Genomic DNA, 24303 nt, shown 5'->3' on the forward strand with positions numbered 1-24303 from the left:
TACGACAGCAGGATGATGATGTTCGGGCACGCTCGGGTTAACCGTGCAAGGCGGGAAGATTCGAGTCTGCCTCGGAACCGTGTAAAATGGGTTAAGTTCGGGGGGGTTCGGATTCCAAGGAACCGAACCCGCTCATCTCTAGTTTAAAAATGTTTTACAAATTAGTAGACCTCAGTGTGGGGCTTTGCAGAGTGTGGGGATGTCCTCAATGCAGAGGTACCAGTGGTGTTGGCAGAGTGAGGGTGCTGGTGGTGTCCTCAATGTGGGTATGTCAGTGGTTTCAGCATTGGTGGGTGAAGTTGGCGTCCTCAGTGCGGGGGTGTTGGTGGTATCAGCAATATGGAGGTGGCAGTGTCCTCAATGCGGAGGTGCCAGCAGTGTCCTTAATGTGGTTATATCGGCGCTGTTGGCAGTGGAGAGGGGTTCAGGAATTGTCAGCAATGCAGGGGTGTTGGCTGTGTCCTCAGTGCAGGCAGAGGTGCAAACTGTGTCCTCACTGCAAAGGTGCCGGCAGTGTCAGCAGTATGGGTGTCAAAGTGATAACCTATGTGCAGGGGTTCTGGCTGTGTTCGCAGTGTGGGGGTGCCACTGGTGTCCTCTATATGGGGAAGTCAGCAGTGTGGGCTGCATCCTCTGTGTGTAGGTGTTGACAGTGCAGGGGTGCTGGCTGTGTCCTCAGTGCAGGACTGCATGTGGTTTCCTCAGTGCAGGGGTACCAGCAGTGTCGGCAATGTGGGAATGCCAGTTGTGTCCTCAGTGCAGGAAAGCCAACAGTGTCCTCAGTGCAGGGGTGCCAGAAGTGTTGGCAATGCTGGAGTGCCATCAGTGTCCTCAGTGAGGGGGTGCTGACAGTGTGGGTGTGTCGGCAGTGTGTGCAATGGTGTTTGCAGTGTGGGAATATGCGCTATTAGCACAGTGGGGGCATCCATCTTGCCCATTTGTAGCCTAAGGCGACACTCTGATTGGCTTAGAGTCATGAAAGACAGCTCTCTTAGCCAATCAGCGGTCAGTCCATTGAATACAATGGGACTGGCGCCCAAGCCAAAACCTCAGGATCTGACAGCAGGATCCTGAGGTTTTGCCTTGATTTTGGATCCAGGGCAGGCAGGGATATCCGAACTGTGGCTTGGTTTACCTCTGATCCCCTATGTTTGGGTGGGTTAGGTTATCTGAGAACTGAACCCGCTCATCTCTAAATTTCTTTGAAATCCAAAACCCAAGATTCAGATTTAAAATCCGAATTCCAAATCAAAACACTTGAGGGTGGTTTGGCAAAACCAAAACACAACAATGAAAATAGAACCAAAACCAAAATACAAGGCTCCACGCACATCCTTAGATATTACTAATTCTTATTAATTTTATTGAGGACAACATTTCTATCAACACAAAATTACATATTGGACATAATGTTGTTTTTGACACTGTAACGAAACATATTTACAAAAGCTTTATAATTTGTTTACTGTTATTTTTAAATGTTACCATTTTTTAATGACAATTCTCTGGGGCAGACAGTTCAGAGCACATTGACATGTGGTCTAGCCAATATTTTTGTTACATTATTTCCCAAATGTGTTAATAAATTCAACTTACTATAAAAATATAAAGGAACATCTATAGCTGCAAATTTAAAACTAAAGATTCCTGCAAATATTCTGGTGAATCATCTCACTCTGTTCATAGCATTGGTTTGGGATTAATGAATTCTTGATGCCTTATCAAATGATATTGACTGCGTTCATCAGCCTTCATTTTCTCAGAGTTGACAAGGTCTCATTTAAACTCAACTACTGTATAAAAGCTTTACTCTGAAACTAGGGAACTAATCAACTCCATATAAGAAAAACAAGTTGTTGGTTGATTCAATTCTTTCATCTTTTAAAGCAGAGCAAACAGCATGAAGTGATCTATTCTGGTGACAAATTATGCTAACATTCTCCCTAGAGATACAGCTGACAGATGCCAATCAGTTCTGCAACATGTTGTTTATGTCATATTATACAGGAGTTTGTCCTTTGAGAATTCTCAATCAGGTTACAAAACAACTCAATAATTTATTAATTGGCATTTGATAAGAAATATTTTAATATACATCATTAAAACAAAATGACATACCTGATTTTCTAAAAATTATGTTTCAACCTACTGAAAATGTTGTGTATGCTTTTTTTCTAGCATATATAATTGTACTTTTGTTGTATGACACTAATGTGAAAACTGGGATCCGGATTGAAAGTCGACAGTAACTAGGTCGACAATGTCTAGGTCGACCACTATTGGTCGACAGTAACTAGGTCGACAGGGTGTCTAGGCTGACAGGGTCTTTAGGTCGACATGTTCTAGGTCGACAGGTCAAAAGGTCGACATGAGTTTTTCAAAAAAATTTCTTTTTTTGAACCTTTTCATACTTAACGATCCACGTGGACTATGATTGGAATGGTAATCTGTGCCGAGCGAAGCGGTAGCGGAGCGAAGGCACCATGCCCGAAGCATGGCGAGCGAAGCGAGCAATGCGAGGGGACGCGGTGCACTAATTGGGGTTCCCGGTCACTCTACAAAGAAAACAACACCAAAATGACATTAAAAACTCATGTCGACCTTTTGACCTGTCGACCTAGAACATGTCGACCTAAAGACCCTGTCGACCTAGACACACTGTCGACCTAGTTACTGTCGACCAATAGTGGTCGACCTGGACATTGTCGACCTAGTTACTGTCGACTTTCAATACCACACTCGTGAAAACTTTTGCTTGGCAGCAAACAGTACCTACTGCTTCCAATGCACCAACTATTGAGTAAAACCTGAGAGGCACAACAGGGGGAAAAGTCCATACACTGAGTTCAACATATTGGAGTATATAAGGAGAATAAATAATAATAAATAATTCCTATCTCTGCATGATTAGGTGCTACAACTTACCATTGAACCATCAATGGGTCAGCTGAGTGATGCTCAGTGCAAGGGTGAAACTAGATTTTTTTTAAGTGGTCAGTTTAGCAATTAATATGGAATCCTACCCCTTTCTTTTCTGCCTCCACACACTTCTTTGTGCTTCTCTGTACTTGTACAATGCAAATTGAAAGAAAATAACAGACACATGTACATCACTCCTTGTATTAAAATAAAAACTTCACAGATCTTCCTTCAGGAGAGCTATCTTTAATTACAGTATGTAGTGTGGAATTGCACCATGGTAATAATATGGTATACTCCTATACTGTAACAAGCAATGTCTGAGGCAGCCCCAAAACCCTCAAACGTATCTTCTTTCTGCCCAGTGGGTGCTGGGTCAGCATCCTCCAACACATTCCCCATGCCTCTAGTTCATGGTTGTTGCCATCTTGGATGTGGTCACCCAGCTGGCCAGTCAATTGGAAATTCTGGAGTTCCGGGCACATGTCAAACCAACTAGCAACCAATGCATACTATTTAAACCAGTCATGACTGGTAATAGTTGCCGGCACTACTTCTCTACCTTATGAACTGTATACTATACTCTAGGTCAGGGGATTTCTGCATTGGGATTTCCAAGTCTCTATAGTGTTCCAGCATATTATTTCCAAGTTTCCAGTGTAGTCCAGCTCCCTGCAGTTTCCCAGTCTCCAGTGTGTTCTAGCTCACTGTAATTTCCAAGTCCCCAGTGTGTTCCAGCTCACTGTGATTTCCAAGTCTTTAGTGTGATCCAGCTCACTGAGAATTTGTCTCCAGAGTTGCCTCCTCTCTGTGACTATTATATTTCAGTACTATTACATTCCTGTACATCTTTTAACTAACATAATCTATGATGTTAAAATTAAGATTATTCTAAAAGTATTTTTTTTTTCATTGCTGTGACTATCCTCTTTCAGTACTATTACATTCCTGTACATCTTTCAACTAACATCATCTATGATATACTGTACTGTGAGAAATTAAGATTGTTTTAAAAGTACTTATTTTCTTTTGTTCTATGTGCACGTCAGACAGTCGAAGTCGAAAATATTATAGCCACACGTATCACGTGCAAACACCATTCAGAGTGGCCTCTGTGCGGTTGCGTACCAGCCGTGCGTGCGCAAACCTGGACGCTGCGTACATTGGCTCGTGAAGCCTTGCATATTAGCACGTTGTATGAGTAAATACGGTAACATATGCATCCGCATAGAAAAGCCATATTCAATATTTTATCCATATAGTGCATAACTCACACACAGTCTGTACATTCTTCAATAAGCAAGTTACTGTGCACACACAAATTAATCAAACCACTCATACGCATAGAAAGGTGATTCTTCCAGAAACTCAAGCACAAACAGTGCCTTGAATGAATCAGACTGACTTGTTTACGCAAAGCTTTGTAATCATGGAACATGGACCCTGATCTATGAAGAAGGCAAATACCTTTTGTTGCCCCCATTGTTTTAAAGTGTACATTAAGACAACAGATACTGGACTGTCATTGTTTTACTAGAAACCAGGACAAACAAGACAATATCCTAGACAAAAATACAAGTCAAACCCTAACCTCAAATAAAGAACTTACAAAACCACATACCAGACATTTAGATATCAGAGGTATAGCATTTATAGTCTAAACTCATGGAAATATATATATATATATATATATATATATATATCATAACTAAATTGTAATAGCAAAAATATGTATGTATGTATGTATGTATATATATATATATATATATATATATATATGTGTGTGTGTGTGTGTATATATATATATATATATATATATATATATACATACACACACACACATACACATATCTTGAGGATGGGAATAAGGAAACATATCATGTGTGGGATCATATTGTTCAGGGTCACATAAGCAGTAATCCGGTGGGTATGAGGATATTGTCACATATTGCAGCAATAAGTTATTAGTAATACCGGATTTATGTATAATTAATGTGGTGGGTTTAACTGGTCTTGGGGCAGGAACTCAGATGTAAACAACAGTAATCACATCTCAAGACTTAGCCATCATCCACCGCTTGAGCTGACCAATGATCCCCAGTGCACAGGATATGTCCTACCCCAAAACCAATGGAAGAAGAGCATACAGTTTCTATTGTTTCATGCTTTGGAATATTGTATAAAAGCCAAGCCTCCTAGCTAGTCAGTCACATTCTCTGAAGGTCATCTTTCCAGATAGACTGAGGACCGGGACCGGGTGATGCTGGCGAACAAACATATGTATCCATTGATTGTAGCCTGTATCTCTTATGTAATTGTATTATTGTTGTAACCCTCTTTTTAGTAAGTAACTGTTGGTGGGTCGGATCCCAACATTTTAAATACAATTGGTGTTGTGTCCCTTTCCTGCTAGGGGTTATAAAGTGTATTCCGCCTCACGTGTAGCTACTCCATGCTTACAGCGTGACGGTGTGCTTACGCAACGTGTCCGCATCTGTTAGGGGTTTTACACAAACACGCTTAGCAGTCGCAGCAGTCTGAACAGAAATATATTTAAGGTATTGCTTTTCTTCCTATAAGTTAATCAGCTTTAACAATTGGGGGCTCTGTCCGGTTCTTCTCACACTCTCAGACTTACAGGCCATACCAGTCTTTGATCTTTCAGCAAAGGGTGTAGACGCATGTTAAATAACCTTGCATTGTGCTAAAACCAGTCTGTGCTGTTAGATCACGTCTGTTCTGTCTAGTATAGAGAGTAGCTGAGGTAACCCGAAGGACACAGGATAAAAGCTGTTTAAAATCTGTGTGTACATTTTTTTGGTGCAAAAAGCGTACACAAAGTGTATAGATACTTTGCATACTTTCTCACATAATGGCCCTCATTCCGAGTTGATCGCTCACTGCTGATTTTCGCAGCGCAGCGATTAGGCAGAAAAACGACAATTCTGCGCATGCTACGCAGCGCGCATGTGCTAAGTACTTTCACACAAAACTTTGTAGTTTTACACAAGCTCGAGCGACGCTTTTCAGTGATTCAAGTGTTCGTTGTTTGATTGACAGGAAGTGGGTGTTTCTGGGTGGCAACTCTGCGTTTTCAGGGATTGTGCTAAAAAACGCAGGCGTGCCAGGTAAAAATGCGGGAGTAGCTGGAGAAATGGGGGAGTGGCTGGCCGAATGCAGGGTGTGTTTATGATGTCAAACCAGGAACTAAACAGAGTGCAGTCACCGCAAGCTAGGAGTATATCTTGAGCCACTCTTAAACTGCATGAAATTTTTTAGTTGCAGAACTGCTAACCTTTCGATCTGCTAAGCTAAGATACACTCCCAGAGGGCGGCGGCCTAGCGTTTGCATTGCTGCTAAAAGCAGCTTGCGAGCGAACAACTCGGAATGAGGGCCATTGTTGCCATAGGTTTACAGTCATTATAGATCTGTGTGAAATCGGATAAATTTGTTTGCTATATAGATATTTGAAAAAGTGTGTTAAGGGTGTAATTATAAAACACAAAACGCAGTTTCTGGCCTAAAACGTTTAGGTTTACACTCAAAAGGAGATTACCCGTGTGGGTGACTTCCGGCGAGCGTATGGAACAAGTGTGTGTTGCGTTAGTGAGTAATAATAGTTTTATTGCTCACATTTATCGAGATTGTGCTGTTTATTGAACTGCGAACGCACGGTTGTTGCATAGAGTTGTGGGCGCAAAATATAACCACACGATAGTACAATCTAAGGCGGGATAGTAGACATTTAATACTGTAGCACATAACTATCTGATTTCAAAATCAGATTACCGTGATATTTTGTTTAAACTGTACTACCTCTGGGGTAAAGTAGCCAATAAAAGGAAGTGGTATTTTCTGTACAGAAAAGAAAAACACTGTGTATTTGTGTGAGCTGAAAGTAAGAGTGACTGGAGTTGATCCCCGGAAATACGGGTCTTGTGGAAATACTGAGTTAGTAGAGGCTCGGTGGCGTAAGGCCCAGATACCTTGCGTGAATACAGGAATAGAGTAGAAGACTTGCACAGGAGCATGATAGGGAATTGTGAACTGTGATAGAATTGTGAATTGAAGTAAACATTTTTTGTTACGCTCCGGCTGAGGAGCGCAGCTTGTGAATTCGACTCCCACGATCACACAGCATATAGATAACAAGTATCCAGTGTCGGACTGGGGCATGGAGGGCCCACCGGGGGAATGCAGTGATAGGCGCCCATACTTAAGGGCGTGGCCAGCCTCCAAAGGGGGTGTGGCTAGCCTCCACAGAGACTTGAAATACACAATAGTCTAGTGCAGTGTAATGCAACATATCTACCATGCATAATACAAATGCACAGTCTGGAACCTGATCCCTAGAGGAAGGAGTGGGCACTCAGGCAGTGGGGCCTACCGGTGGTTTCCCTGGTACCCCTGTGGGCCAGTCCGACCCTGCAAGTATCTATAGGCCGTTCGATTGAACTGCATGTCCGTGTGTTCTACACAGCACAACGTGTTACTATTGTGTCATATGCACTGTGGAAAGCATAAGCAGACGTGATTGTGTAAATAAGGGGTTTTTTGCTGATTACGTCAGGAAATCTCCCTGGTGGAAGTCCATTGGAAAGGGTGAGCAATAGTTATTGAAGTTTTCTGTTTTTTACCCTACAAAAATTCCAGTGGAAAGATACCAAAAAGGAATTTTTCGCTGCCTCTCTCAGGAAAATATTCCAACAGAACCTCCACCGAAAGAAATTGTGGTGCTGTAAGGTCTGATAGGAGTACTAAGTTGGGTACATCGCGATGCACTATTGACAGTGTATCGTAGTACTGGCCAGCGTGGGCGAGAACGAGTGAAGAGCGCTCGGAGAACTTTCACCGTCTGCTTGCATTGTGTAGTTTGGTATTATGGGAGCCAGGTGCTCAAGTGAGAGACATACAGCAGCCAGGGTTCAGGCTGGAAAGCTACGGCTCAGGGGGTCAGCTCGGTTTATAATGTATGGGAAATATGGTCCACATGTGGAGGCTTTTTGCAATGAATGGGTACGTATGACTGGTGAAGATAGGGCATCATTCCCTAGGGTGGGTAGCTTTGAACCAGAGGTATTACAGAGCATAATGATTAGAATATGTCTGGTTAAATCTAGAAAACAGAGGATCAGACATACCGACTGTTTAAATCTGTGGCGGCAAGAGGGGGAGGTGCAAAGGGAACTGGCTCGCACAGCAAGTTCCAAACCTAGCGGGAAAGTGATTGCGAGTGCACCACCACCCCCATATGTTGATGGGGAGAAATTGGCTACAACCAATGGTGCATTGGTAAAGGATAGCAAAATGATTAATCAATGTGTTAACCGTAACCCTTGCCAGTTGTATCCCATTTTGAATATTTCCCAAGGTTGTGAGGAGGATGACAAGCCCAGCACGATATTGGCACTCTCTTTAGCAGCTACCATACAGGATACCCAGGTGGGCATGGCCCAACCACCAAGAGTAGTAGCGATACCCCGCAGCGGAGGGATAAGTGAGGTTGTGTCCACCAGTAAGTACGGTACCAAACATTATGCAGAGACAATAGCTCCCCATATTATAGAATCAAACAAAAATGATGTGGTTGAGTTAAATCCAGTCAGGGTGATTGCCAGTGCCCAATGGGAGAACTGATAGTCAGGGAGTAACTCCCATCAGGAACATTGAAATGCATTGTCTTTGGCCCAATCAGAACTGAGATCAATTATATCAGAATTCCCCGATCCCAGAAAAGATCTAGTCGGATGCCAGAAATACATTAAAGAATTGGGCAATGCTCATGAGCTTACAAATAAGGATTGGCGAACAGTGCTACGAGCGTGTTTACCCCTAACATTGACATCCCAAAATGTATAACTGATTGTAAATTAGATGTAGAAGTACCGCTCACTGATGAGTACAGCCAGGAGAATGTAAAGCAACTCAGCCTGCAAATAGGAGTGTATTTTCCTACTGTTGTTAAATGGAACAAAATTTTCTCCATAAGGCAAAAGGACAGTGAAATGGCATCCGAATATTTCCATAGAGCACTGCAGGAAATGGCTAGATACACTGGGATAGAGGATATTAAGGAGAATGCCAACCACAGGGAGGTAGCCGTTTCTGTGCTAATGGATGGATTAAAGGAGGCACTAAGGACGAGGGTGCAACCCTCTCTGCCAAATTGGAGAGGTATCTTGGTGGCTGCGCTAAGAGAGTCCGCTATCGAGCATGATCGTAACATCAGTAAACACAGGAGTTGCAAGGGGATAAACTGATGACTGTAAGTATACAGGCAAACCCCAGACCCCTGATGGTAAGTCACGTTCAATAATATGTTTCTATTGCAGGAAAGAAGGGCACTTTGCCAGGTATTGCAGAAGTAGCGGGACACATAACGTATATAGAACCCCTAGACCTGAATACGAACAACACTACAATACACATAGTTGGGACCAGGTACCACATAGAAGGGATTATGAGCCGCATAGAGAGGAAACAAGGAGGTACCCACCCAGGAGGGACTGGCAGGCCCCCGAAGACTCACAGTTATCCCCCGCACATATGTTAGCTGCCAATGCCCGGTGGGAGGATCCCACTACACAATAGAGGTTAGGGCACACCTGTAGTCTGCAGCCAGTGAAATTGATCGCTGGCCTTGGTAGTGATCCTGAGGTCATGGTTGATGTAGCTGGTGTATCATTACCTTTTCTTGTAGATACAGGGGCAGCCAGATCAGTGTTAAACTCCACCACAGGTGTAACGACCACAGGAAAAATGATTTCGGCAATGGGAGTAACAGGAAAGGTGCAACAATACCCTTTGAGTAGACCTGCAGAGATTACGATAGGGACCTAGCAAACCAAACATTCTTTTCTGCTGGCTGCATCGGCACTGACTAATCTACTTGGCAGAGACCTATTGTGTAAAATGCGGTGTGTCATATACTGTACCCCTGAGGGTGTATTCTTAGATATACCTGAGAACCATGCACAGGAAGTACAAGATATATTAGACACCCCTCAAAGGCTAATATTGCACTCTACTGTTATCCATCAAAGGTAGAGGAAATGATCTCGCAAATACCGGGTTCCCTTTGGACCAAAGATGGACAAGACACTGGATTGATGGCGAATGTAGCTCCAGTAGCAGTGCAAGTAAAAGATGGTAGGATAGCTCCAAAAATTCCCCAGTATCCTCTGAAGCCAGAGGTAGAATTAGGAGTGTACCAGTGACGTGCGGTGGGATGAGGCAGGTGAGGCAGAGCCTTTTCTGTTATACTAATGTTTGTGCCAGAGTTTTTACTGTATAAAGTACATAAAAAATACAAAGAATATGTTTGAAATATCTTCTTTGCATTATTCTAATAAATTTTATAGCCAGAACTCTGGAGTAAAAAGTCTATGGCAGGTGAGGCAGTGCCCCACCTGGCTAACTTTTCTGCACATCTCTGATCAATACTCACAGAATTTCCAGGAGTTTATACTGCTGCACCTGTGTATAATGCCCACATGTACACTTTGGATTATATATTGTGTGTAAATCTTGTTCTGGTGCTAGCCAGTGCCTCCTGAGCTATTTAGCTCACCGCACGTCCCTTGAGTGTACCCCATCATAGAATTGCTGCTACAGCAGGGCATCCTAGTCAGGACGTCCAGCACAGCCAATAGTCCCATCTTCCCTGTGAAAAAGATTGGGGGGAGGTGTTACAGGCTAGTGCAGGATCTAAGGGGGATAAGCAAGATAGTTGAGAGTCAATTCCCCATAGTGACCAATCCAGCTGTCATCCTAATGCAGATTCCCTCAACCTCCAAGTTCTTCACTGTCATTGATCTCTGTTCTGCTTTATTTTCTGTCCCTCTCCACCCTAACAGCCAATACCTCTTTGCCTTCACTTACAGGAGAGTACAGTACACCTGGACTCATCTCCCCCAAGGTTTCATTGACAGCCCAAGTAAATTCTCCCAGGCCTTACATGACTGTTTGCAATCTATTCAACCTGAGAGTGGGTCAGTGCTAATACAATACGTTGATGATTTGCTGTTGTGTTCTGGCTCATTTAAGTCGTCCTTGGCAGACACTAAACAGCTTCTGTTTCATCTCTCCCAGACAGGACACAAGGTTTCAAAGTATAAGTTGCAGTTGTGTCAGGCTAAGGTTAAGTACTTGGGGCATTGCTTGATGCAGGGACTTAGGCACCTGACCACTGACCGAATACAGGCCATCTGCGACCTGACTCTGCCACAAACTCAGCATCAGATCCGCACTTTCCTTGGAGTGTGTGGGTACTGTCGGAAATGGATTCCAGGGTTCTCTATACTGGCACTACCACTGCAAGAAATGGTCTCCTCAAATAAACCAGAATGGGTCTCTCACACAGATGAGTCCAAACTGGTGTTTGAGAGACTAAAACAGTGCTTGTCGCAACCACCAGCATAGGGTAAGCCAGATTTGAGAAGCCCTTTGAGTTATACGGTACTGAAAGAGCTGGGTGCACGGCAGGAGTCTTAACGCAGAAACATGGTGGTGCCAGCAGACCGGTAGCCTACTACAGTGCACAGTTGGACACTGTAGCATGGTCTCTCCCCACTTGCTTGTGAAGCGTTGCAGCGATAGCTCTCCTGGTAATTAAAAGCGAGGACGTAGTGTTAGGACACTACTTGATCATCCATACACCTCATGCAGTATCAGCCTTGCTAAACTCCACCCAAACCAGACATGTCCCATCTGCTCGGTTAACAAGTTGGGAACTATCGCTGATGGCCCCTGTAAACATCACCATTAAGAGGTGCAGCTCACTAAATCCTGCAACTTACTTGCCAAGTGTGCCTGGTCATGCACAAAGGGTGGAGGATGACAACGATGGTGAAGGCGGATTTAGTGCAGATACTGATATGCATGATTGTATGGAATACCTGAACCAAACTTTCACTGCGAGACCTGACATCAGTGACAACCCACTGGAAGGAGTAGACTTTACCTTCTACACTGACGGTAGTTGCCACAGACAGACAGAATCGGGAGACCTGTGCACCGGATACACAGTTGTAGATTACGAAGGTATTATAGAAGCTGAACCCCTTGGCCCACCTCACTCAGCACAAGTCACTGATCTGGTAGCACTGACCAGAGCATGCGAGTTGGCAAAGGGTAAGTCAGCTAATATATACACGGATTCTAGGTATGCCTTTGGAGTGGTGCATGATTTTGGGGCCCTGTGGCACCTCATAAATTTCATGACGGCAGCTGGCACACCTGTAGCGCATGCGTCTTACATCAAAAGGCTTCTGACAGCAATACAGGAACCAGACAGAGTGGCTGTTATCAAGTGTAAAGCACACACTTACAACCAAGACCCAATTTCACTTGGTAGCAGCCAGGCAGACGAAGCTGCAGAATCAGCAGCAAGCACCACCATACAAACCAACATCACACCACTGATGACATTTAACATAGTTAACACGCAACAGTTAATTGAAATGAAAAATTTGTGTTCCCTACAGGAAAAGGCAGTCTGGAAGGTGAAGGGATATGGTCAGGAGTCCTCGGGACTTTGGACAGATGGACATGGTAAGCCAGTGGCCCCCAGAGCATATCTCCCAAGTCTAGCTGAGGCGGCACACAGTCTGCCTCATCTGGGTAAGGAAGGTATGTGCAAACTGGTAAGAGCCTACTGGAGTGCACCAGGATTCTCTTCTCATGCAGGTAAGAAAGCAATGACATGTCTTACTTGCTTGAGGAAGAATATTGGTAAAGCAATACCAACAGAGCCATCCCATATCCCTCCTACAGACGGACCTTTTCAGGTAATACAAATTGACTTCATACAGTTACCACCCTGTAGGAATTTTAAATATGTGTTAGTGTGTACCGATGTCTTTTCAAACTGGGTAGAAGCATTCCCCGCTGCCACAAACACTGCTGTGTTCCTGTAAAGAAAATCGTGCAGGAATTTGTGTGCAGATATTGTATCCCTAGAATGATTGAAAGTGATAGGGGTACACATTTCACAGGTGAAGTCTTTTAGGTCATGTGCAAGCTGATGGGTATTAATAGCAAGCTGCATACTCCATACCAGCCACAGGCAAGTGTGAAGGTGGAGAGAATGAACAGCACTATTAAAAAATAAGCTGAGCAAAGTGATGGCTGAAACTGGATTGTTGTGGCCAGAGGCCTTACCATTAGTGTTGTACAGCATCAGAACCAATCCCATGTCACCGCTTAACTTACCACCCTTCAAAGTTCTTTTAGGTCGACAACCCCATGTAATGATAGACCCCAAGGATGATTTGAAGTGCAATAACAAAATAACTGTGCAATATTTGGTTAGGATGAGCCAGCAACTGAGAAATCAACAAAAGAATCTAAAACTGGTGATTCCTGACATACCAAGCAGTAATTGTCATGACATTGAGCATGGGGATTATGTGATGATTCAAAATTTTTTATGCTCAGGTTGCCTCGTAGACAGGTGGGAAGGACCGTATCAAGTTTTGTTGACCAGCAAGACAGCACTATAGGTTGCCGAGAGAGAGACTTGGGTCCACTCGTCCAACTGCAAGAAGGTTGCTGACCCGGAGAAAACTCATGACAAAGAGCAAGGTGAAGAGAACCTCGTATCACTAGAGAATTTGTTCTGGGAAAGCTGAGAGCCAGGACTGTTGAACAGCACCTGAGCACGGAGAACAACAAAATCAAGGACGGTTGTCGTACCATTTTTCTTTTTTTTCACCCCCACTGCATTTTTTTCTTTTATTTTTCCCTTCTTATTTTTCTTTTTGCTCCTTAACGAAATGGATCTACCTCAAGAGACTGTATTTTGGGTTTTTCTGGTGACTGTTTTTGATCAGGACAATCTGTTTTTGTGAGGGTGCCAGAGACATCAAGCAAGGATCTGGAATGGGTTCTGATGGCGAGTATGGATTTGTAGGATCTCAGGAGCAGCAGATCACTCTAGTAAAGGCTGGTATCAGTAAGCGATCTGGTAGTCACGGAGCTCGGAGGCAATGTGAAGGGTTATTGTCTGATGAATATTGTATATGTAGACATTGCGAAAACATAGTCGAAGATGGGTGCATCCAGAGATGTCAGTCAAACAGTAATATTGACATGGGCCGACATCCTTTGAGTGATTACCACTCATTAGTGGGTACGGTCTTAAACCAAACAGAATGCTGGGTGTGCTCACAGGTACCTCAGGGACAGAGTAAGACAGGATTAGTGCCATACCCTTTAATGATAGATGAGGTACTTGAATTATGGGGTGGAAGGCCGGTGGACAAGAAATTCAATATATCTAGGCCCCCTAGCTTGAAGCTCCACCAGTACCACGTAGATAGGTCACTGTTGTGTTTTAAATGTTTCCAATTTCCAAAAACCAGGAAATTGGGAAGTGACGTGGAATAACCAGACAATGACCTTTTCACACAGAGCTGATAAGATACCTATTGACTCCGAACTTGTACACAAGATAGCCACCAGTGGAAAGTACTTTCGGTACAGGTATACACGAGGGATCAAAACTATGTGGGTTGGAAAAGTATCGCAGGGGTATTGTGCCCACATCATCCAGCCCGATACTTGTACTGACCAAATGAGAGAACTAGGGATTGGTTTCTTTATAAGGAAGATATGTGATATGGTGTTGTTGCATTTTTTCCCTTATGTTCTCCTAGATGATGCCTATTTCATATGTGGGAGGAAAGTGTACAAGTGGCTTACCCCGAGCTCTGAAGGGTTATGCTATATTGGGAGAGTACTACCAGAGGTCATGACCATAGCACACGACAAAATGAAAGACATTCACCGCAACGCTCAGACTCCTTATACTCATATCCATTATGAGCACATCATCAAGAGACACCTCATAGATAGGGCAGAGCACGCAGCCTCTGATTTGATCCATGAATCCACCGGGATTAAAGTTCTTCTCACATTAGACATCACCCGTACTGCCAGAAGAACTATAAATTATAGGTATATACATGCACTAGCGAACTTGATAGATAATATCACTGAGATGTATGATAACACCTTCAGATATACGGGCAGGGAGTTACAAGCCTGTAAGAAGGAGCTAGTCCAGCACAGAATGGTCCTTAATTATGTTAAGGCTGTGACAGGTGGGTACTGTGTTACTTTGGTAACTCAATATAGTGAGAAGTGCTGTATGTATATTACGAATAGCACTGACGACCCCACGGAGATCATCGATCAAAAGATGGATGAGATCTTGCAGTTGAAGTGGGAGTTCCAATGGAAACACAACCTTACCTTGATGGCTCTGGGTAATGAATGGACCGTCTGGGCCTAATGGTTGAACCCACTCAAATGGTTTTCTGGAGTAGGAGAGTGGGCTCAGAATGTAATTGCGTGTGGGAAAGTTTCTCCTTTGTATCCTGGGTGTCATCATAATTATTGGTCTGATATTCAGGTGTGTTCGAATTTTGATGCTGCGCAAACAGCACAAATTTGATGAGTCTAAGGAGTGAGGGCGTTGTTATAGCAGCTGATTTGATTTATGATCCATCCGTAGAGACAGTGTTATGATAAGGATTGCAAATGAATTTCATGGCCTGTTTCTTTCACAATTTTTCTCTGTTTCCCACTCTACCCAGAAACATCCAACCAGAAAAGACATCAACCATACCCAATTTTATGTGAATGTATTTTTTTTTATATATATATATATATATATATATATATATATATATATGTCTTACCCTCATCTCTGCAACACCCAGTTAATGGCATACATAGTCGACAGGTGTTATCCACATATAGTAGCACTCACATATGTTTCCCCTCCATGTATCATCAGATAAATGTGCTCCCCATTTGTTGGTATAAGAAGCCGAAAGGGTGAGGGTTGAAAGCCCTTGCCCAAAAAGAGCTCGGTAGTGTTTGTTTGCCCATATACAGACCCTTAATACGGGATGAGAAGGATTTAATGTATACTACGCAATACCTCGAAGCTTACTTAGAACATATACGACACGATGATACATGCCCCTCAGACATTAATTCATACATACATGCTTTTTCCTATCCCACTAGGCTACACATTTCCTACCTACAACCCTCTCCCGGTCATCCAAACTTTGTATATATTATATAGATAATATTTTCAGTTTTATTAGTTAAGTGTGGCAGTTATTGTTGACTGCCAAAGGGTGGACTGTCGAAGTCGAAAATATTATAGCCACATGTATCACGTGCAAACACCATTCAGAGTGGCCTCTGTGCGGTTGCGTACCAGCCGTGCATGCGCAAACCCAGACGCTGCGTACATTGGCTCGATAAACCCTGCGTATTAGCACGTGGTATGAGTAAATACGGTTACATATGCATTCGCTTAGAAAATCCACAAAAGCCATATTCAATATTTTATCCATATAGTGCATAACTCACACACAGTCTGTACATTCTTCAATAAGCAAGTTATATGTGCGCACACAATTTAATCAAACCACTCATACGCATAGAAATGTGATTCTTCCATAAACTCAAGCACAAACAGTGCCTTCAATCAGACTGACTTGTTTACGCAAAGCTTTGTAATCATGGAACAAGGACCCTGATCTATGAAGAAGGCAAATACCTTTGGTTAAAAGAGAATGGACAGCGCACTTGGGGATAGGGATGCCAGGAGGGGGGCAGGGATGGGGGTAGAAAGAGAGAAGGGGGAAGATGATGCAGTTTTCTGCTTCTGCGTGAATTTAAATGATGGATGTAGGTCCTGTATGTGTAATAATAAGGTGAGACGCAGTGAAATGTATTTGTTTATTGTTAGGGTTTGTGTACAACCCTCTTCAGGTTTGTCATATAGGATACCCTTTATAGCTGTACCCTCCTGAGCGGTGCACTATTGCCCAGATGTTGGTAGTCAAATTGTCTAAAATGCCACTATCAGGTGTGTCATAGCAGACTACCCTTTATTAGTATACCCTCCCAATGGTATACCCTGTTCAGAGTAAACCCCCGCTGGGTTCAATGTCAGGTGTACCCTAGTAAGGGTCACCTTTACCATAGGTGTGGTCTGCCTATGTATCTCTGAATGTTCTCCGTTAGTCTGATGTGGGATGAGTGTGACAGTTGCGGCGTCCCGCCTGTCAGACTCTTCCTGTATTGCTCGGCTGGAGGTGGCCGGTGTACGGCTGTGTAGATGTCACTTACCGCCGGGGGCAGGTGGATGTGCCTGCCGCCGGTTTCCACAGTCCCGTCCCGCGTCCTGCACTGCCTCGGTGGTGTCTGTCTGCAGCTCCGGTCCCCGGTTCGATAGCAGGCGCTGTTCTATTGCTCCTGTTCGCGGGTCCCGTCTGCTTCCTGGTTACCCGCGTCATGTGCTGGGTCACGTGAGCGGACGAAGTGTTCCAATTCATGCACTCTCCCTCTCCGGCCTGAGAGGGGGATCTGCAGTGTGATGGTAGAGGAAAAAAGTCTATGTTAGAGTGTGTGGCGGGTCTCCAACGCGTTTCAGCATACGTGCCTTTTTCTAGGATTACCATCAGACAGACACCACCGACAATTTGACTACCAACATCTGGGCAATAGTGCACCGCTCAGGAGGGTACAGCTATAAAGGGTATCCTATATGACAAACCTGAAGAGGGTTGTACACAAACCCTAACAATAAACAAATACATTTCACTGCGTCTCACCTTATTATTACACATACAGGACCTACATCCATCATTTAAATTCACGCAGAAGCAGAAAACTGCATCATCTTCCCCCTTCTCTCTTTCTACCCCCATCCCTGCCCCCCTCCTGGCATCCCTATCCCCAAGTGCGCTGTCCATTCACTTTTCTACAATTGTTAAGGAGGCAGGACACCTCCAGGTCTAGCGGCACTCATCCCATTCTCCCTTAGTGAGCGCTCTCTCTCCCGAATACAAATACCTTTGGTTGCCCCCATTGTTTTAAAGTGTACATTAAGACAACAGATACTGGACTGTCATTGTTTTACTAGAAGCCAGGACAAACAAGAAGACAATATCCTAGAAAAGAATACAAGCCAAACCCTAACCTCGAATAAAGAACTTATAAAAACACATACCAGACATTTAGATATCAGAGGTATAACATTTATAGTCTAAACTCATGGATATATATATATATATATATATATATATATATATTATATATATATATCATAACTAAATTGTAATAGCAGAAACATGTGTGTGTATGTGTATATATATATATGTGTGTGTGTGTGTGTGTATATATATATATATATATATATATATATATATACACACACACACATATACATATTTCGAGGATGGGAATAAGTAAACATATCATGTGTGGGATCATATTGTTCAGGGTCACATAAGCAGTAATCCGGTGGGTATGAGGATATTGTTGCATATTGCAGCAATAATTTATTAATAATACCGGATTTATGTATGATTAATGTGGTGGGTTTAACTGGTCTTGGGGCGGGAACTCAAATGTAAACAACAGTAATCACATCTCAATACGTAGCCATCGCCCACCGCTTGAGCTGACCAATGATCCCCAGTGCACAGGATATGTCCTACCCCAAAACCAATGGAAGAAGAGCATACAGTTTCTATTGTTTCATGCTTTGGAATATTGTATAAAAGCCAAGCCTCCTGGCCAGTCAGTCACATTCTCTGAAGGTCATCTTCCCAGATAGACTGAGAACCGGGAGCGGGTGGCGCTGGTGAACAAACGTATGTATCCATTGATTGTAGCCTGTATCTCTTATGTAATTGTATTATTGTTGTAACCCCCTTTTTCTTAAATAACTGTTTGTGGGTCGGATCCCAACATTTTAAATACAATTGGTGTTGTGTTCCTTTCCTGCTAGGGGTTATAAAGTGTATTCTGCCTCACGTGTAGCTACTCCATGCTTACAGCGTGACGGCGTGCTTACGCAACCTGTACGCATCTCTTAGGGGTTTTACACACACACACACACACACACACACACACACACACACACACACACACTTAGCGGTCGCAGCGGCCTGAACAGATATATATTTAAGGTATTGCTTTTCTTCCTATAAGTTAATCAGCTTTAACAAGAAAAATTTTGAAATAAAAATGTGTTTTGATTATTTTTTTAACATTTTTTAAATTCACTATACTTTGATGTTCACAATAGCTGACTCTGCAATGTTTATTTAAATGTGGGTAGTATTGCTCATGATGTACTGTACAGTACATTATTTTTCAGATGGACTACAGGTGCTTTGAGCCCTTGATGTCAAGGCATGATGATACCTGTGGATCTACAAATCCTAGCAGGCTTGCTGTCACCAGTAGAATTATGATTAGTATTATTATTTATTAACCTCAGACTCACAGCTACTAGAGATCTTTTGGGGAGATGTATTTTTTTATTCTTTTTGGGAGAGAAGGAACTTCCATTGGGTATGTAGATTAGGTCTGGATGGCATTATGACAGGGGGATCTGATGTTTTGCAATAAACAAAAATAAAGAATTCTTCAGAATAATTTTTTTTTCACATTAAACATAAAATATAATCAAAAATAATCCAAAACAAAAAACTAACTACATAACCAACTAAAAACTAAAACCAAATGAAAGCATTGCACGAAGGATCCAACACCTTGAGCTGGTCAAGCACTGGTGGGCCCAAAGCATACATTAATGCAGCCAGCTGCCATATCTCATTTCAACTGGGCACTGAAAAAAAAATAAGAGACTCAATATTAGGGTTAGGTTTTGTCATTTTCAAACTCCTTCAAGATACAGAACAATAAGTGCACAAATACAGTAACATGTCAAATAGTCTGGTAACATATCTGAAACTACTCCATGGCGCACACACAAATACAAAATAATTTGCTTTATCACAGTGCCATAACTAGACATTTTGAAGCTATGTGCGAGAAACAGCATTGTCGTCCCCGTCCCCCCACGTCATGCTTTAAAATTACTGATTGTAAAACTAGAGGGGACCATGACCAATGATATTGTAGCAGTCTTCAAACTCATCTCACCTTTTTCCTTGTTTTATTCTTAAAATAAGGTTAAGTCATTCCCTAGATAAAGAAACACTTGCACAAACTCATCTATCACAGTATTGAAGTCAATGGCACTTGTAATTTTATGTTCAATGGAGAGAATGGCCAAAATTGAAATACATTGTTATCTTATTAAAGACCTCAAGTAGTTCTTTACTAATTTTAATTTACTAAAGCTCTGTTTACAAGATGCTACTGTTACAGGAATACTCAGCAAGATTTGCAGAACTATATCGATATTAGAGTAGGTAGAACTTAGGTTTCAGACATGTATAAGGTTCAAAATTTCCCCTGGTGTTGCTTTGCTACAGTCTGGGAGTACAGAAACAACTTGAAAGCTAAAACTCTCTATCTCTGACACAATGTGTGATACACTCAGATCATTAGAGAACTTTATTGCCAAGTCAGCAGCACATTTCTTCATGTTATTTAGTGAATGTTTGAGGGTCAAACAAGAAATTCAAAATCAGTAGAGATTTCCATCAATGTTTAATTACGCCACTTCAGTTGTACAATCAAGGTATCAATTACTTTAAAGAAAAGTCTTTGGAAAACCTGCTCAGTGGTCATGTTGAAACCTTCATCTGGGGCTTCACCATCATCAAGCCTTCTTCTCTTGCTTTGCCTCTTCATTGCAAATTCTTGAGCAAGATCCATTGACTGAGCAATGATGCCTGCTTCTTTCACTACTGTATCACCCCCTTCTTCACGCATATGCTGTAGTTGATTCAGAAGTCCTCCTGTCAGTGTTGCAGCTTGGTCAACTGATAATCCCTTCTTTTGCAATGCTTGGTTGATGAAGTCAATATAATTACATTTTTTTATCCCACATAAGTACAATGCAAATACAGTTAAAATCAATACATTGTATCAGGCTCTCTGCTGTGAAATGTGTTTCTAGACATGTGGCATCACTTACTTGGTGCAGTGCCTGAAGAACCCCATGCAACTGGGTACTTAATGACTTCACAGCACAAGCTATTGATGACCGTCTGGTGGTACTATGACCTTTGAGGGGGACTTTTGAGAATTTTGGCCATCCAGCTCTTGAACTCACAAAAAAAGTACATATTTTTGTAACAGTTGCAAAGAATGACACCATTTCCACAGAGGAACTGGCAGCATTAACTCTGACTAGATTGAGCGAATGTGCAGTACATGGATCACATCTAGCCAGAGTGTTCACATCGGTCAATCGTGCTTGCACACCATTATATTTTCCTGCCATATTTGCTCAGTTGTCATAACCCTGTCCATGTATATTACTTGTATCTAACCATCCTTGAAAAGCTTCTGTTCTATTTCAGCAGAAAGCCCACTGCCTGTTTTCTCAGTTTTAATAAAGTCTATAAAGCGCTCTTCCATGCTGCATTTTCCATCTGAAATCCTAACCTACCTGATTATTTCACACAGTTTTTCGTTGTGTACCGTGTCTGGAGTGCAGTCAGAGATAATCAAATAATATTTAGCATCTTTTATTCTATTGATTATTTCTTGTCTCACTGTGTTACCAAGGAGGTTAATGCATTAATTTTGGATGGCTTTTGAAAAATAGTTAACACTGCCTTTCTTAAGTTTTTTGATATGACCTGCTAGCACAGAATTGTATTGGCTAATGACATTGAGGAAGTTAAGGAATATTCCTGAGTTGGATTGGCCAAATGTCTCACATGAACCACGAAGAGCCAAATTGTTTGTGGCACAGAAGAATATTGCATGAATAATTATTTTTAAAACTTCTTACCACTTCTGTTTTTCATAAGTGATAGCAGTTAGAAGTTCATTGTCAACTCCATGACCTACCTTCAAATTTATCTGTAAAGCTCGGTGATCAAGCACGTTTTCATGGTTTTCTATTCTGGGATTCAAATGTCTCCAATCAGAAAAGCCTTTCTGAGGGTTTGCAATACTTGAAGTGGGCTCGGGTCTTTTGCCAAAAAGGATACATGGAAAACAAAAGACAGCTATCTGCATCTCAGAATACATTATCCATGATTGCTCTACTATTTTACCATTAGGTAGAGTATTAAAGAACCAGTCACGAGTAATTAAGTAATTAAAATTAAGTGCACACATTTCAGTTGTTTCACTAATGGTTGTGCTATCAGTGTCGATTTCTAAATTGTGACCCTTGTCAGCAGTTACAATGATTGTATCAAGTACTTCCTGAACATCTTCTCCTAAATCAGAAATCTCTGGCAGTGGTGACTCTGCTCTAGAGGTTCCTACAACATCACCGGCACCACAATTTGACTTTGTGAGCAATTTCTGAAAAATTTGGGAAAGCATTAGTGCTTTGTGTTCTCTACCTTGCCTCAGCTTTTTAAATTCTGCACCAGATAGTTTCTTTGGCAGCATGGTTTGTTACTATAATAAAATAATTTCCAATTTTAATATTGTGATTTAATAAAGAGGCTTACCTCTTCATACAGTATTCATTTTATTCTTAAAAGTTATATATATATACATATATACATATATACATATATACATACACATACATACATACATACATACACAGTATTGTTGGGGTAGTCAAAAAATAACAATACTGACACCAAGGTATATAGTGAAAACAAAACAGTTTTACTAGACCACAGGTTCTTTACTACATAAAACAAAACCACCAAGTTGTTCACACCACAACTTAGGGTAACAACAATCTCCCTGGCTGTTTAACATCACACAGCTGCCAGGTGATTATAAACACATCATACAGTCTATACAACTATGAATCCAGCAGTATAAAGCTTTTTGCCAACAGCACTACAAATAAGCATTCATAACATAGTGTCCTGGGTTATATTCACCAATGTGTGCAGCGTCCCACTTCAGTGGAAATGTGTCCTGACAGGAACCACTGGTACCGAAGTCCCTTCAAGCATACACAGTCTTCCAGACCCCTGACACTAGCTCCCTTACAGGCCCTAGCTTCTGGCTGCTAGTCAGCATCAGAGGTCCTGCACCTGTGAAACCTTCAGCCCTGTCTAGGTATTATACAGGTGCACAATTACTCAGCCATCCTGGCTGCAGAACCCACAAGACCTGGGCTGACCTTTGTGGATGGGGCCCGACCTCTTCTCCCATCCACCCCCAGGGACCCTTACTGGTTTTCTACAAAACCAAGCTACAGGACCTCAAATAACTCCTTCTGTCTCCCTGTTTTTTTTTCTAAAGTCTGCTGTAGGCATTTTCCAGGTCGTTGCAAAATATGGAACGGATCCCATTTCCTTTTCGTGAGGCTCCTTTCGGCTGGTCTGGCACTCCACTTCAGACCGTCTGGTGTCTCTCTCATCCTTTTATATATATATATATATATATATATATATATAGCAGCACAGATGGTGTAATGGATTGCATTACTGTCCCAAGGCACTGGGGTCATGGGTGGTTCGATTTCCATCATGGCAGTAAATACAGATGGAGCCACACTAGTCATGGCTCTGTCTATGACTAGGAACGCCAGCCTGGATGCTGTGAGCATCTCCGTCTGGTCATGCACGCGCGCCTGGATAGAGACATGACCCATTCACTTCAATGGAGAGCATCTCTGTTCGGGTGGGTGTGCGCGCCCAGACAAAGATGCTCTGAATGGGAAGTGTCTATTTATTATTATTTATTTATTAACAGTTTCTTATATAGTGCATCATATTCCATTGCGCTTTAAAATTAGAACAACAGTAATAGAACAAACTGGGTAAAAACAGGCAGACATAGAGGTTGGAAGGCCCTGCTCACAAGCTTACAATCTATGGGGAAATAGGCATTGATACACAAGGATAGATGCTACCTATTGCATAATGAGCCACCAGATTCCTAGGTTCTTAATGGGATGTATGATATGATCACACCGCAATGTTGGGCAAGTGTCAGTAAGGTGTGAGAGTAAAGAAAGACAAGATATGTGCTGTTATGTGTACTACACAGAGAGGATGTAATTAGATAGAAAAGCACTGATGGTTATGTGGATGGATCTGGATTTGATAGGCTTGTCTGAAGAGGTGAGTTTTCAGGGAACGTTTAAAGGTTTAGAGACTAGAGGTGAATCTTATTGTGCATGGGAAGGCATTCCAGAGAGTGGGTGAAGCCTGGATAAATTCCTGTAATTTTGAGTGTGAACAAGTAATGCGTGTGGATGAGAGACGCAGATCTTGTGCAGAGTGGAGAGGTTGGGTATGGAGATATTTTGAGATGAGTGAAGAGATGTATATTGGAGCAGTTTGGTTAATAGCCTTGTATGTCAGTAAAAGTATTTTATATTTAATACAGTAGAACACTGGTAACCAATGGAGGGACTGACAAAGTGGATCTGCAGACAATGGATATCTAGCTAAGATTAGCCTCACGGCTGCATTCAAAATGGATTGTAGTGG

General features: G+C 42.3%; 1 long non-coding RNA gene across 1 annotated transcript; it reads right to left on the reverse strand.

Annotated features, from left to right (window-relative positions):
* Positions 1-19493: 19493 nt before the first annotated feature.
* Positions 19494-22885, reverse strand: LOC134911516 (uncharacterized). Its single transcript, XR_010176636.1, has 3 exons — positions 22741-22885; positions 21734-21857; positions 19494-19589 (listed from the first exon to the last, which is right to left on the reverse strand). It is a non-coding gene; the product is annotated as an uncharacterized LOC134911516 (long non-coding RNA).
* Between the last annotated feature and the right edge of the window lie 1418 nt (positions 22886-24303).

This window comes from Pseudophryne corroboree, chromosome 4 (assembly GCF_028390025.1).
Source record: "Pseudophryne corroboree isolate aPseCor3 chromosome 4, aPseCor3.hap2, whole genome shotgun sequence".
Lineage (NCBI taxonomy): Eukaryota > Metazoa > Chordata > Amphibia > Anura > Myobatrachidae > Pseudophryne > Pseudophryne corroboree.